The sequence below is a fragment of the Mustela lutreola genome, chromosome 13 (genome assembly GCF_030435805.1).
Source record: "Mustela lutreola isolate mMusLut2 chromosome 13, mMusLut2.pri, whole genome shotgun sequence".
In the NCBI taxonomy this organism is placed as follows: Eukaryota; Metazoa; Chordata; class Mammalia; order Carnivora; family Mustelidae; genus Mustela; species Mustela lutreola.
The window spans coordinates 53,036,921-53,050,405 of NC_081302.1; the positions used below are offsets into that span (position 1 = coordinate 53,036,921).

Consider the following 13,485-nt stretch of genomic DNA (forward strand, 5'->3'; position numbering starts at 1 on the left):
CAGATGGCAACAAGAGGGCGTCACAGTAATTGCACAAGCTCTAGAGTTAGGACCACCCTTATTGACAGATAGCCGCACCGTGCCCGGGGTGTTTGAGCTCCAGCAAAATCTACAGCCTCTCTAGGCTTTTGTGTTCATGTCTATCTAAAATGAGGGTAACTTCTAGGTTAGTAAGAATTCAATGACATGATATATAATAGAGCACTTATTCTACTGCACGGCATATAGTAACCATTCAATAAAACAATTTGACAATTAAGTGCCTCAAAAGTTGACTTAGATGGAAATACACAGTTAAAATTTGGCTTCCTACTTACATACATGCATCAAATCATCACATTGTACACTTAACATTATATACAAATTACATTTCAATAAAGCTGCCTACATTGATAGGCACGGTTTTTTTGTTTTTATTTTGTTGTTAATTAGAAAGTCCTTCCAGAAAAGTGGGGAACACAGTCCAACCATCTAGTCTCTGCAACAACCATCCACTTGAATGAAAAGCTGAAACATACATGTTCAACTCTGTGACAATTTATCTAACTGTATGCTTATGATTTGTGATAAATATTTGTGTACGTATGCAATGTTTCAATAAAAAGTCTAAAAAGCAGAAGAGGTCCATCTGATGGGAGAAACGAAACTTGAAAAGGTCTCTAGTTCTCTCAGCTCTGAGCTTTGTTCTGAGGCAGAGGTAAGCAGCAGCAGTCCTGGAAATGGGTCTAATACCATTAATCGATTAATACATGAACACATTTGTATTCCAAGAGTATAAAACATTACTGTCCCCTTTCCATAGAGTTCCCCTACCTTAATACTACCACATTATCAATCTTAAAACTACATTTTGAATGATATCCGGATGTGATGGATTACATAAATTAAGCCAGGACTGTGCAATGATCTTTGAGGCTCAGCAGAGTTTTGGTGACGGCTTCTTCACAGACAAATTCACCGCATCCTTAAAAAAAATCTGTCATTAAAACAGCTTCATTATCTGCAAATGAGAATACTTCTGTTGACTGACTCAAGCTCTCTTTACACAAGCTTATCCATCTTTATTTTAAAAGAAAATGAAAAGGAGCTTTAGCAAACAAGCGGAAAGGTCTACATAGCTGTAGTATGTACTGCCCAGCACGTCTGTCTAACTAACCTCTCAAACACAGGTTTCCTTTGGCCAAAAGTGTAGTGCCTGAATCTAGTTTTTAAACCTTTTAATATGTAAATGTATTTGGGAGAAAGGGAAAATCCTACTTATGTATAATAGCTACAAACTACGATTAAGTTAATATTCTTCCAGATTCACTTTTTCCTCCCAGGTTCTCTCCCTCTCTTGCATGTCCCCCAGCAACATGGACAAGAGCTTGGGCTTTCTCAAATCAAACACTCCACTCTGGTACAGGTGCTGTCACCATCTACAGCAGTGTTTCTGGGAAATATTCATCTCCTCGTTCAGCCTCTCAGAGGTTCCTCCTTACAAAGGCTCTCCTTATTCATAAAATGAGGGTAACAATAGTTGCCACACAGTACAGGGTTCTGGAGAAGATCGAAAAAAAATATGCAAGAGCACTCTCTTTGGAAGACTGTGTACCCTGGGCAGCTGTCCTAACTTGGGCTGGAATAATAAATACTCTCCTCCTTTCTTCTAGAAATTCTAAAAGGTCTGCTCATTTTGTGTCTACACATCTTCTAGAGAAAATATTCTGCACTAGTCAGAATGACTAAAAATAATTAGAAAGAAACCACAAGGAGTAAAACATTTATAAGTCAACTGCACCCCAGTGTAACACACTTAAACCAAAACCAGCTGAAAAGTTGATCACTTAAAACAGGCTCTTTAAATGTTAAAGGAAAAATATATGTATTTTTGAAAGAAAATCTAGAGAAACAGAGGTTTATTGATCTTGACTTTCTAGTCTGCAGAATCACTTGTTTTTCTTTTATAAATTATAGGTAAAATGTTTTAGTGGATGCTCAGAGTCTCATGGCAAGAAAATCTCAAGATGGCTTTCTATAGACACGATTGTGGGGCCTGCCTCCCCCCAGGTATGTAAAGAAAAGTGTAATTATCAAGCCGGAGAAAAAGAAGGAACCTCACAAACAGAGATAATTCTCATCTTTGGATAAACTTCTATGAATTATTTTTTTTAAACCAACATCATGCAATTTAATAAAATCAATTAAAAAAAAAAGAAAAAAAATGCATATTGCCCACAGGGTCTGGCAAAGGTAAGGGAGGGCAAATATTAGCTCTCATATTTAAACAAAATATCCATTTTGGGATTAACCTATTATTAATGTGTGTGCACACCTTCTGCCAGGTTTTGGTATCAGTGATACCAAAGTGATACCAAGTTGACTTTGTAAAAATGAATTAGGAAACTCTTCTCTCTGAACTGAAACTGTTTAAATGATTCATTAAAGTTTAAAATAACACCCATGAAACTCTTAGGGCCTACCAGTTTTATGCATGTGGAGATTATTCATGGCAATCTCCTCAGTTTTCTTACTAGGACATTTTCATTACTACAATTCTAAAAATTTATAAGTACTTCAATGTGCTAGCTCAAGTGATACAGCAAATCCCCACAGAGTTCTGCAATTATCTTTTTTAAAATGTTTTCACTGGGGACGCCTGGGTGGCTCAGTTGGTTAAGCAGCTGCCTTCGGCTCAGGTCATGATCCCAGCGTCCTGGGATCGAGTCCCACATCGGGCTCCTTGCTCAGCAGGCAGCCTGCTTCTCCCTCTGCCTCTGCCTGCCATTCTGTCTGCCTGTGCTCGCTCTCTCCCCATCTCTCTCTGATAAATAAATAAATAAAATCTTTAAAAAAAAAAATGTTTTCACTGTTCCAAGATTCATTGTTTCTGCACCACACCCAGTGCTCCATGTGATATATGCTCTCCTTAATACCCACCGCCAGGCTCACCTAACCCCCACCACGCTCTCTTCCCAAACCCTCCCAGTTTGCTTCTCAGAGTCTAATCTCTCGTGCAATTATTTCTTAACAGAAATATAAACAAACCAACCAAGTACTGTCAAAATTAATGAGTACAGAAATGAAGAGCTAGGAACAGAAATTATCCACTAATACTCTCAAACAATGTTATCAAATCAGAATTGGGATCCAAATACCTTTAGTGACTAGGGTAGGTTATTTTGAACAGTACCCTGGGTGCCTTTGCAACTCTGCCCTAGGAACTGATTACAAGATTCTAAAATAGTTATTCTAGCTATCCTGGAATAAATGAGATAATATTCTATAACAGGAAATGGGAAGAAGAGTACTTCCATCACAGAATGATTTGTGGGAATCAAAGCGTATGTGGAAAAGACACCATCAACTGTAAAGGGCTCTATGAAATGTTATGAAATATTTTTATACTTCACTCATGACTAGAGCAGGCAATGTATTCTTTGCATGGAGGTTAACTTACAAAGCAGCGTCTGGGCACAACATTGAAATATATACTTTTATCAGTCCCCTTACTTCCCAGTGGCTCTCCTTCAATACCCCAGGTTTTTTAATGGATTGTGTATTTTTTATAAGCATCATGATGTAGATAAATTTTATGTTGTAGCCAGCGGCTTTAGTGTATAAGAGAAAATGGATTCAGATCTCTGGAAATTAACAGTTTGCAAAGTATTTTCTTAACTGGATTTTAAAAACTCACCATAGTGCTGTTTAAAGTGTTATCCTCCAGTCTCTGTCTATAAGAGGTCAATAAAATGATCAATAAAATTGAAATAACATGGTATGCCTAACGTGGTGGTAGGTGTGAGGCAGCGACTATGTTAAGTACTTTATGTGGCTTATCCAGTCAGTTCCCCATAGCACTGCGCTCTTTAACTGACAGCAGGAAGAGGCAGAGCTGAAACGTGAAACCAGATAATCTGACTCCCAACTCCACAAGATTAATCACTTGGATAGACTACAGGAGTACAGATTCCTATAGATAAATTATGGTCATAATAAAAGTTTCATCTCAGTTATAAAGCTTGGAGATATACATAAATATATATATATATGAAGTTTATTTCTGTTGGCCACAGCTGAGTGGAGTGTTTCAGAAGAAGCCTAGCTTCTCTCTTGCACAGCACCATGACACATAGAAAGGTCTAAGTAAAATGGTCTGTTCTCCAGAATTCCCCCAGATAATGTTTAAAATTCCACTGTAAATCCCTATGGAGTTGATTTGGCTAAATCTAATCCCAGTTTAGGTCTTTCATGACTATTGGCCGCCTTTAGTCTTTACCCAGATTTTTCTTTTTCCAGCCAGGATAAATTATGACTTGGCCATGCAACTCAAAGTACAACAGTCACTAAAAATAATCTTGATTTTCTTATTAGAGCACTCACTTTTAAAGTTTAATACATTGATGGGTTAAGAGGGTGTGTGTGTGTGGCTAAGTGTGAACAGAATCAGTTATGAGGTTAAAAAAAAAAGGTAGATATTGGGAAGTATAATAAATTTTAATCAGGTTTAAATATTCAGTTACAAATCAACTAAATAACATCAAAGCAGTCACTACCAGATTGATGTTTTAAATATGCAGAATCTATATAACAAAATATTTAAGTAAAATCATAATTAAAGAGGCAATTCCTACTTCTAAAAGATGGACTGTGATAAGAATCTTCTATAAATATGTAAGAATCATAGAATAAAATGAGGCAGACATACCTGAATATAGAGTTTAGCTACAACAAAGCCTTTTCCAGAATGGAAAAGTTACACTAACCAATCATAGGCAATGACAGACATTAGAGTCACTCCAAAAAAAACTGAACTCCAGGTCAAATTATGTCTAAACAAATTTAACATGTTATAATGGAAAGGAAAGTGCTTCCCCAGAATTAATCTGCTGGATTTTCAAAAACCTCAGTGACAAGCTTATTGGCTTATTCTAAAACCAAGCCAGAATAAGAAAAATAAGAAAATATTAAAAAAAAAAGGCTGAATGAATTTGTCTAACTGGTATTCAAATTATAAAAACTGGCTTCATTACCTGATTTATGCCACACAATTGAGTAATATAGAGTATGCAGTGGTACACTACAAACTTTAGCACCTTTTCTTTAATTCAGATCATTAATAATGGCAACTGTCACATTTATTGACCACTTCCTAAACTCTTGTCAAATACTTTACATAAACACTGAATGTTCCTAACTTTGGAAAGTAATTCTTTTATATTTTGGTGAAGGAAATCAAAGCTCAGTGAAATTTTAAAATTTGTCTGAAGTCACACATTTAGTAAGTGGTGGCTCCTGGTTCCTGAGCTGATACTCTTTAATGCCACATGTCACACACTCTAAATTGACAAGAAATACCAATTTCCAGAATTGAGTATGATGCTGAAGTTGTAGGCAGTTGATCTGAATGAACACAAATCAATCACTTTTTAATAAACCATCTCCCAGGTAAATCTTCAAAACCCAATTGTTTCTGCATGTGCTTACAAGTTGGGACAGGAAAGAAGGGAGGAGTTACCAGTACCACGAGGAAATTTCCATTCCAGGCAAATGGAAGTTTTTCCTAAACCCTCTTGTTTTTATTTTCCCCATATCAGGAAATAAAGTGGAATGACAGAAGTGCACACACAAAAACATAAATTATAATAGATTTTTAAATTGTCACCTAAAATATCACCTTTTAGAACAGAAAAATGCTCCTTCCCTCACTCCAGTCCCTACCCTACAACTCCAGGCTGACTTCCCTGTTCCTCACTCACATGCTCAGGGCTCTTTTTCTCAATGTCTCATTAGGTGGGAACAGATGAAACAGATAACCTCACAAATGTACTACCAATCATTACACTGTAATTCTTTCCAAAAAAGAAGAGCTGCCTTAATATTGAGAATTTTGGTTACTGTGTCAAAAAGAAGAAGAAGAAGAAGAAGAAAAACTCTGCCTATATTCTAACTTATTTAACATTATGAACATTATTTAAAGATTACTTGAAGATTTATGAACATTATTTGAAGACATCACGTTGTTAAATCCCCACTCTAACAAACCAGTAACAGTTTTCTTTTTACTTTAGTAACTGAAGGACATTATCTTCACCGTTATTCTTGAGAGAGTGTTAAAGGGGAGTCTAGCTTAGGAGGAAAAAAAAAAAAAAGGCCAGTAACCTAATAACACTGTTCATATAATGACTTATCCTTCCTTTACATGTTATGTGTTAAGTAAAACAGAAAGGAAGCAAAAAGTTTCAAGAGCATGTGGCTAACCTGGGCTACATCACTGAGGTACTAATTTTCTTATCCACCCAGCAAGGTTGCTTTAGGTGACTGAGCACTTTCTGGGAGAACAGAGATGGTCAATTCCATACCTGACAAAAAACTGCCCAACACAAGCTTCGTTAAAAAAATAGTAAATATACAGAACGGATAAATACAATGTAGTACACCCAGACAATGGAATATTATTCAGTAATAAAAAGGATGAATCACAGATACATGCTACAAATGATGAACCTTGAAAACTTTCCATTTAAGTAAAGGAAGTCAGCCTCTCGGAAGAGACCATATACTGCATGATTCAATGTATATGAAATATCCCAGAACAGGCAAATCCACAGAGACAAAAAGGAGATTAGTTGTTGCCAAGGTGCGGAAATTGGGGCGAATAGGGCATGACTGCTAATGGGTACAGGTTTCTTTTTGGGATAACAAAAAACATTCCAGTACTGATAATGGTGATGGATGCACAACTCTGGTTAAATACTAAAAATCACTGAATTGCAGTCTAAATAGTGGACTTAAATATATGTAAATTATACCTCAATAAAGCTGTTTTTTTTTAAGGTATACACAGGCATATCAGGGCAAAAAGACTGTCAATTTGTAATTATATTAACGAATTAACTAAATGTATAACATTTTCTTTTTGCTAAAAATAACAACTGCAAAGAATAATAATTCTCCCACATTTAAGACCACTCTTTTACCACTTGCATGCACTGGTAGCTGGCATTATTCAAATACATTTGTTGAAGGCACAAGCTGGGGGACAGTTCCCAGTTTCTCACATACAAGACAGTTGCTTTCCCGCTCTAAGCCTCACCTGACTCTTGTGTGTAATGTAAGAATTAAAGTACCTGGTTCCTAAGATTGTTTGAAGAATTAATAGGGTAATCCTTATAAAGCACGTAGCACAGTGCACAGAACAAAATGCTCAGTAAACACTAGTTACTAAAACTTATCACTGAATGTTTCTGGAACTCTTCTGGTCTATGCCCTACCCTCTGCAATGACCTTATCCAATATTCACTTTTTCTTTTTTTACTTCTAAACTTTTAACTGGGCTTCTGCTCCTCAAAGGGCACCCTGCTTTTACTGCCTCTACACTTCAGAACTTTGGTGTCATTGGTCTCAGATACTACTCTGTCTCCATAATCCTGTGGCCCGTGGTCTTCTGGACAGTCTGCAAAAAGTTGCTGCTGTCCAGGGCATCACCCCTCTTCCAGCAGGTAACACGTGGAGATCTCAGCTTCCAACCTGACTGAATATTAAGAAAGGCCTTGTGCTCCATCTGCCTCGTGTAATGGGCCTCCACCTCCTTTAGGCTGTTCTTCAAGCTGGCTTTCAGGTTTTTCACCTAGTCCAGGTGGATCTCCAAGGACTGGGCCATGTATCTCAGCTCCATGAGGGCCATCTCAGCTGCTCCTATTTCAGCGGTCTGTGAGGGGACCACTGTGGTGCTTTCCTCAATCTGCTGGGACCAATACTTGTTCAGCTCCTCTCAATTCTTCTGAGCCAGCTTATCATACCTGGCCCGGATGTCTGCCATGATCTTTCCGAGGTCCTGAGACTTGGGGGCATCCAACTCCATGGTCAACCCAGAGCTGGCAAATGGTTTTGTAGACCCTTTACTTCCTCTTCATGGTTCTTATTCATGAAGAGCAGCTCTCTTGAAAGTTCTCATGAAGAGAACATCGATCTCTGTCTCTAGCTGCAGCTTAGTGACAATGGTGTCATCAATGACCTTGTGGAGCCTGTGGAGAGAACGCTCCACAGACTGGCACGTAGCCAGCTCCATCTCATACTTGACTCCAAGTTTATCAGCAGCAAGATGAGCACTGCCAATCTGCAGAACGACGAGGGTATTGTCCACAGATTTCACAAAGACCTGGGCCCTCAGCTCTTAGATAGTCTTAAAGTAATGCCCCCAGTCTCTGATTCAGGATCCCTTTTTCTTCAGGTAGTCCCAGATTTTGAACTCCAGTCTCTGATTATCAGCCTGCAGGCTTCTTATCCTCTCCAGGGAGGAGGTCAGGTGGTTATTCAGGTCTTCCATGGTCCCCTTCTCACCCTGGATGCCCCTATGCCTGCCAGACCCCCAGCCATCCTAGTGGCCAGGCCTCTAGACCCCCAGATACCTTGTTAATGGGACACAGATCCAGGGGCCTGAGTCCCCAGGCATCTGCATAGACACTGGCAGCTGCACTGCTGACTGGTGGGACCCAGTGGTTGGACACAGAGCTTAGGGACCAATAGTTGGAGGAGAGAGTGTAATGGGTAATAAAGTTCATGCTGTTCAGGGACAAAGACAAGAGGCCAGGACTCAGGCCACTCATCTATATTCATTTTAAAGATGCTGTCATGGGGTCAGGTGTCAAGGTGGAGGAGACTTAAAGAAAAACTGTAAAAGAGAATAATAGTAAGTTCTTCCTCCTTCATAACAACCATCAGCTTCCTCACTGCCAGTAGTTGGCAGGGAGATAAGCCAGGCCAAAGACTAGATTATAGGCAGGGTTGTCAGTCACATAACCTGAAGAGGCCTCAGGCCTTCTTCTTCTTCTTCTTCTTCTTCTTTTTTTTTTTTTTAAAGATTTCATTTATTTGTCAGAGAGAGAAAGAGCGCATGCACAAGAATGGCTGGCAGAGAAAGAAGCAGGCTCCCTGCTGAGCAAGGAGCCCAATGTAGGACTCAATCCCAGGACTCTAGGATCATAACCTGAGCCAAAAGCAGATGCTTAATGAGTGAGCCACCGAGGCATCCCAGCCTCAGGCCTATTCAAAGTCAGACTTTTGCCAGGGCACCCAGATAACTCAATAAAGCATCCAACTCTTGACTGCAGCTCAAGTCATGATACGGTTGTCAGGCCCAACGCTTGGCGTGCAGCCTGCTTAAGATTCTCTCTCTTCTTCTGCCCTTGCCCCCCCACCCATCCCACCCCTGGTCTCTCATTCTCTCAAAACAAACAAACGAACAAACAAAACAAAAAACCTCCACAAAAAACTAAAGTCAGACTTTACCCAAATACAAGCAGGTCTGTACTGTGGGCTCAATGGCATAACCCCTTTGATGAAGCTTCCAAATGTACACAATCGAAACAAATAACCTCTGTATGTTAGTTTTCCAGAAGGCCAAACTTTTAATGGGTCTGATAAGTTTGATCTGCCAAGATTAAAAAAGAAGGCAATACGAACAGGTAGATTGGCCCATATAGTCACGAATTATATGTAAATAACAGAATTCCCTATGTCCACATACAGGTTAGCATCATTATTCCAACTTCCTGTCCTGAACAAGCTAAACACAAAACACTTCGACTCATTCCTTCTATTCTAATTTTAAGTACCACTTAAATCCCTCGCCTAAGAGAATTGCTAAAAAAATGGCCCGTAGGTGTGATCTATATTCTTACATGCATTTTCTCAATCTACAAAATACAACCTCATGATACAACCATGTCAAAACTCCCTCTGCAACTTGAAGGAATCTCCTGAGAAAAAGAAAAACTCTATGTGGATATTTACTTATTTATAATTTCAATGACTTTTTAAAAAAATATTTTATTTATCAGACAGAAAGAGAGTGTGCACGTGCATTAGAGAGGGCAAGCACGAGCATGGGGAGCAGGAGAGGGAGAAGCAGGCTCCCTGCTGAGCAAGGAGCCTGACACAAGCCCAATCCCAAGACCCTAGGATCATGACCAAAGCTGAAGGCAGCCACTTCACAGACTGAATCAGCCAGGTGTCCCTCAATGGTAATTTCTGAAAGCTATCTGAGGTGGTACAATACCGCAGTTCTAAATACATAACAGAAAAAAGACTCCATGAAAATTTCTTCCTGGTCTTAGAATTATGATGATATGGTCACACTGCCCATGTACTAAGTGAGAACATGGACAAACACGTCCCAAAAAATCATATACTATAGTCAAGAGGGTTTGGGGCAGAACATTACCTCTCATTCAAATGTCTTCTGATGTGATAAGGGCCATAACCAAGCATATGTATATCCCACGTTATTTTATCAACAGGATTAACAAAGTCTGTAAGAAGACTCAACCAATAAAGGTATTACGATGTTAAATGCTTTGAAAGATATTAAGGGGAGGGGGAAAAGTAATCCTTTTCTTCAAGTAGTTAGCATTTATCCAGGAAAATCATTAATGTATGTATGAAAAATTAATGTGGCAAATGTATGACAGTGACAATAAGTGATGTAGAAATAACAGAATAAACTTTGTTAATTCCTGAAGTAATGATTTTAGGATAAATTCCTGGAATTAGGGACACCTGGGTGGCTCAGTTGGTTAAGTGTCTGCCTTCGGTTTGGGTCATGATCCCAGGATTCTGGGATGGAGTCCCACATCGGGCTCCTTGCTCAGCCAGAGCCTCTCTCCTCCTCTGCCCCTCCCCCTGCTCATGCTCATGTGTGCTTGGGCATGTATGCGCTCTCTCTCTCTCTCTCTGACAAAGAAATAAAATAAATAAAATCTTTGAAAAGAAAGAAAAAGAAGGAAACAAAAAAATTCCTGAATTAGTAGATCTTGTCCTAAGCTCTTGAAAGAGATTAGAACTTATATAGGCAACAGATATGAATGTGGGAGACCAAGCAGGAAGGCACTTGGGAAAATTAATGTAGGCTGGCAAAATTAATGTAGTACAAGAAAAAAAAGAGCATGAAACAGTCACACTATGAAAAGCTTCTAACCATAAGTTAAGGTGGTTAGATTGACTATATAGTCAAGAAAAATCCATCAAAAATTTTGGTACATTCTACTGTTTCAGACACTTCTGCCCCTTCAATCTGTCAGATAAACTGAGCCTTCCTGCAAAATGCAGTTCTTTTTTTTTTTTTTTAAGATTTTATTTATTTATTTGACAGATGGAGATCACAAGTAGGTAGAGAGGCAGGTGGGTGGGAAGGGGTGCTGAGCAGAGAGCCTGATGCAGGGGTCGATCCCAGGACCCTGAGATCATGACCTGAGCTGAAGGCAGAGGCTTTAACCCACTGAGCCACCCAGGAGCCCCTATACCTGGAAAATGCAGTTCTAATGTAACTTCCTCATTGAAGCTTTCCCAAAGTTAGAACGCAGTGATTCTCAAATACTGTATGACAACTTCTGGGTGTCTTGTTAAAAAGCCAGCAAAGCACTGTTTATCCTTTAGCCTCTAGGAATCAACAGTCAGAGTAAACTAATTTATACCCTAAGGAATGTCATAAGACCACCATCTTATATCGATAGAATTTTATAAAAATATTTGTTTCACTTTCCCATGCTTGTCACCAAGCTTCTCCCTAGTGAGCTAAGTCTGTTACGCATAAATAGCTATGATTTGCTAGGTTCTACTTTTAGAACCAACAACTGAAAAATCATATAACATAATATGTCAAAATTACAAAATGCATTGAACTCCCAGTTGTTTTTCATTAAGTTAACTTCTGGGCTATATGAGTACATAGTCACGTTTCCTTCTCTTTACAAACTCATCTCCACAGCCTTCAGATTTCTTCTTATTCTCACTCATTCCCCAGGCAAACATACCTGTTTAATACAGTCAAACTGTATTAAACGGTTTGCCCTCCCACAGAAGAACGTCATCGTCAGCTACAAATATTCCCAGTTTTGAACAGACATCAAGGGTAGACTTTAAAAAGTGGCTTGTCAGGTCCAATAATGGTGTTTCCTTTCCAACACTACCATCCTCCCACACCCATCTTTGCCCAAAGGAGTTCTTCCAGTAATTTTGAAAAGAGTACAAATCGATACAAGGGAAGACAATCAAGGTGGTGGCAACCAGACCTTAATGGTGTCAGTTTCTTTAGATGACATTTATAACCACAGACCGTAACTCAAAACAGGAAATGTATTCTAATCTGGTATCTTCAGTGATTTTGTAAAGAACCAACCAAACCAATACAGGATCATAAAACAGAATTATTTTTTTTACAAGAATTATTTATTTATTGAGAGAGAGGGATAGAGAGAGGGAGCATGTGTGTACCAGTGAAAGGAGGAGCAGAGGGAGAGGGAGTTAATTAAGCGTGGAGGCTGACATGGGGCTAGATCCCAAGACCCTGAGATTATGATCTGAGTAAAACTTAAGAGTTGGTTGCTCAACTGACTGAGCCACCCAGGTGCCCCCAACAGAATTATTTCAAATGACACAAATATTTTTTAAATTTGAAAAGTTAAAATCCCAACAGTTTTATGTAACTTAAGAAGCTGATTCTAAAATTCATTCAAAACACTATACTAATTTTTTAATGCAGAGGAGAGAGGATATCTTATCAGATGTCAAATCTATAAAGTGATACTATTGAAAGCAATGTGATAGTAGCATAATAAAAACAAATTAAATGGAATAAAATACACTAGCAAGTTCAAAACTAAAGTACATGTGGTAATTTAGTATAACAGAGATGGCAGTCTTAAGTGTGAAAATCATAAAATACTCCACAAATCATGAAGAGCCAACATCCCCAATGGTGGAAGAAGGCAGTTATCAGATCCCTATACTTCACATTTTATAAAAATATATTCCATATATACTGAGGAATTAAATGCATAAATTAGAAGAAAATATAAAAAGAATATTTAATATTAGTGTGAGGGAAGCTTTCCTAAGCAGAAACAAACAAAAAAGGAAATACTGGTAGATTTTATGACATATATAATTAAAATGCTAAAGGGTACAAGATATCATATTGTTAGAAGAGGATGCCAGATAGGGAAAACATATCTGCACTCTGTGTCACAAAGAAAGCTAACCATTAACTATACAATGAATGAGTTAGAAGACAATGCATTATTCATAAAATATAAAGAATTACTGGGCAAAAGAAGATTAAGAAGTAATTCAAAGGAAATTCAAATGAACAGTAAATAAAGAACAAACCAAGTTAGCAATCAAGGAAATGCCAATTAAAGTAGCAGAATATCACTTTTCACCCAAAAGACTTATCAAAGGGGGGGGAAAAAAGGCTTTCTGTTAGTGATACTTTGGGATCTATACTGTTAGTGGTAGTAGAAACAGATACAGACTTTTTGAAGAACTATTTGGTAGTATTTTATGCTCAGTATACACTGAGTAAACTCAGTAAATCTACTTTTAGAAATCTTAATGAAATAATCATACAAGTGTACAAAGATACACATGTGTGTGTACAATAATGAAACAAGAGTGTTCAGGCATGGTTCTAAGAACTTTATATAGATCAACTCACTTAATTCTCAC

General features: G+C 38.3%; 1 protein-coding gene and 1 pseudogene across 4 annotated transcripts in view; both read right to left on the reverse strand.

Annotated features, from left to right (window-relative positions):
- ELF1 (E74 like ETS transcription factor 1) overlaps window positions 1-13,485 on the reverse strand; it is a 107,959-nt gene that overhangs the window by 30,419 nt on the left and 64,055 nt on the right. The gene's annotated exons all lie outside the window — the stretch shown is intronic.
- LOC131814011 (keratin, type I cytoskeletal 18-like) lies at window positions 412-9,164 on the reverse strand (annotated as a pseudogene).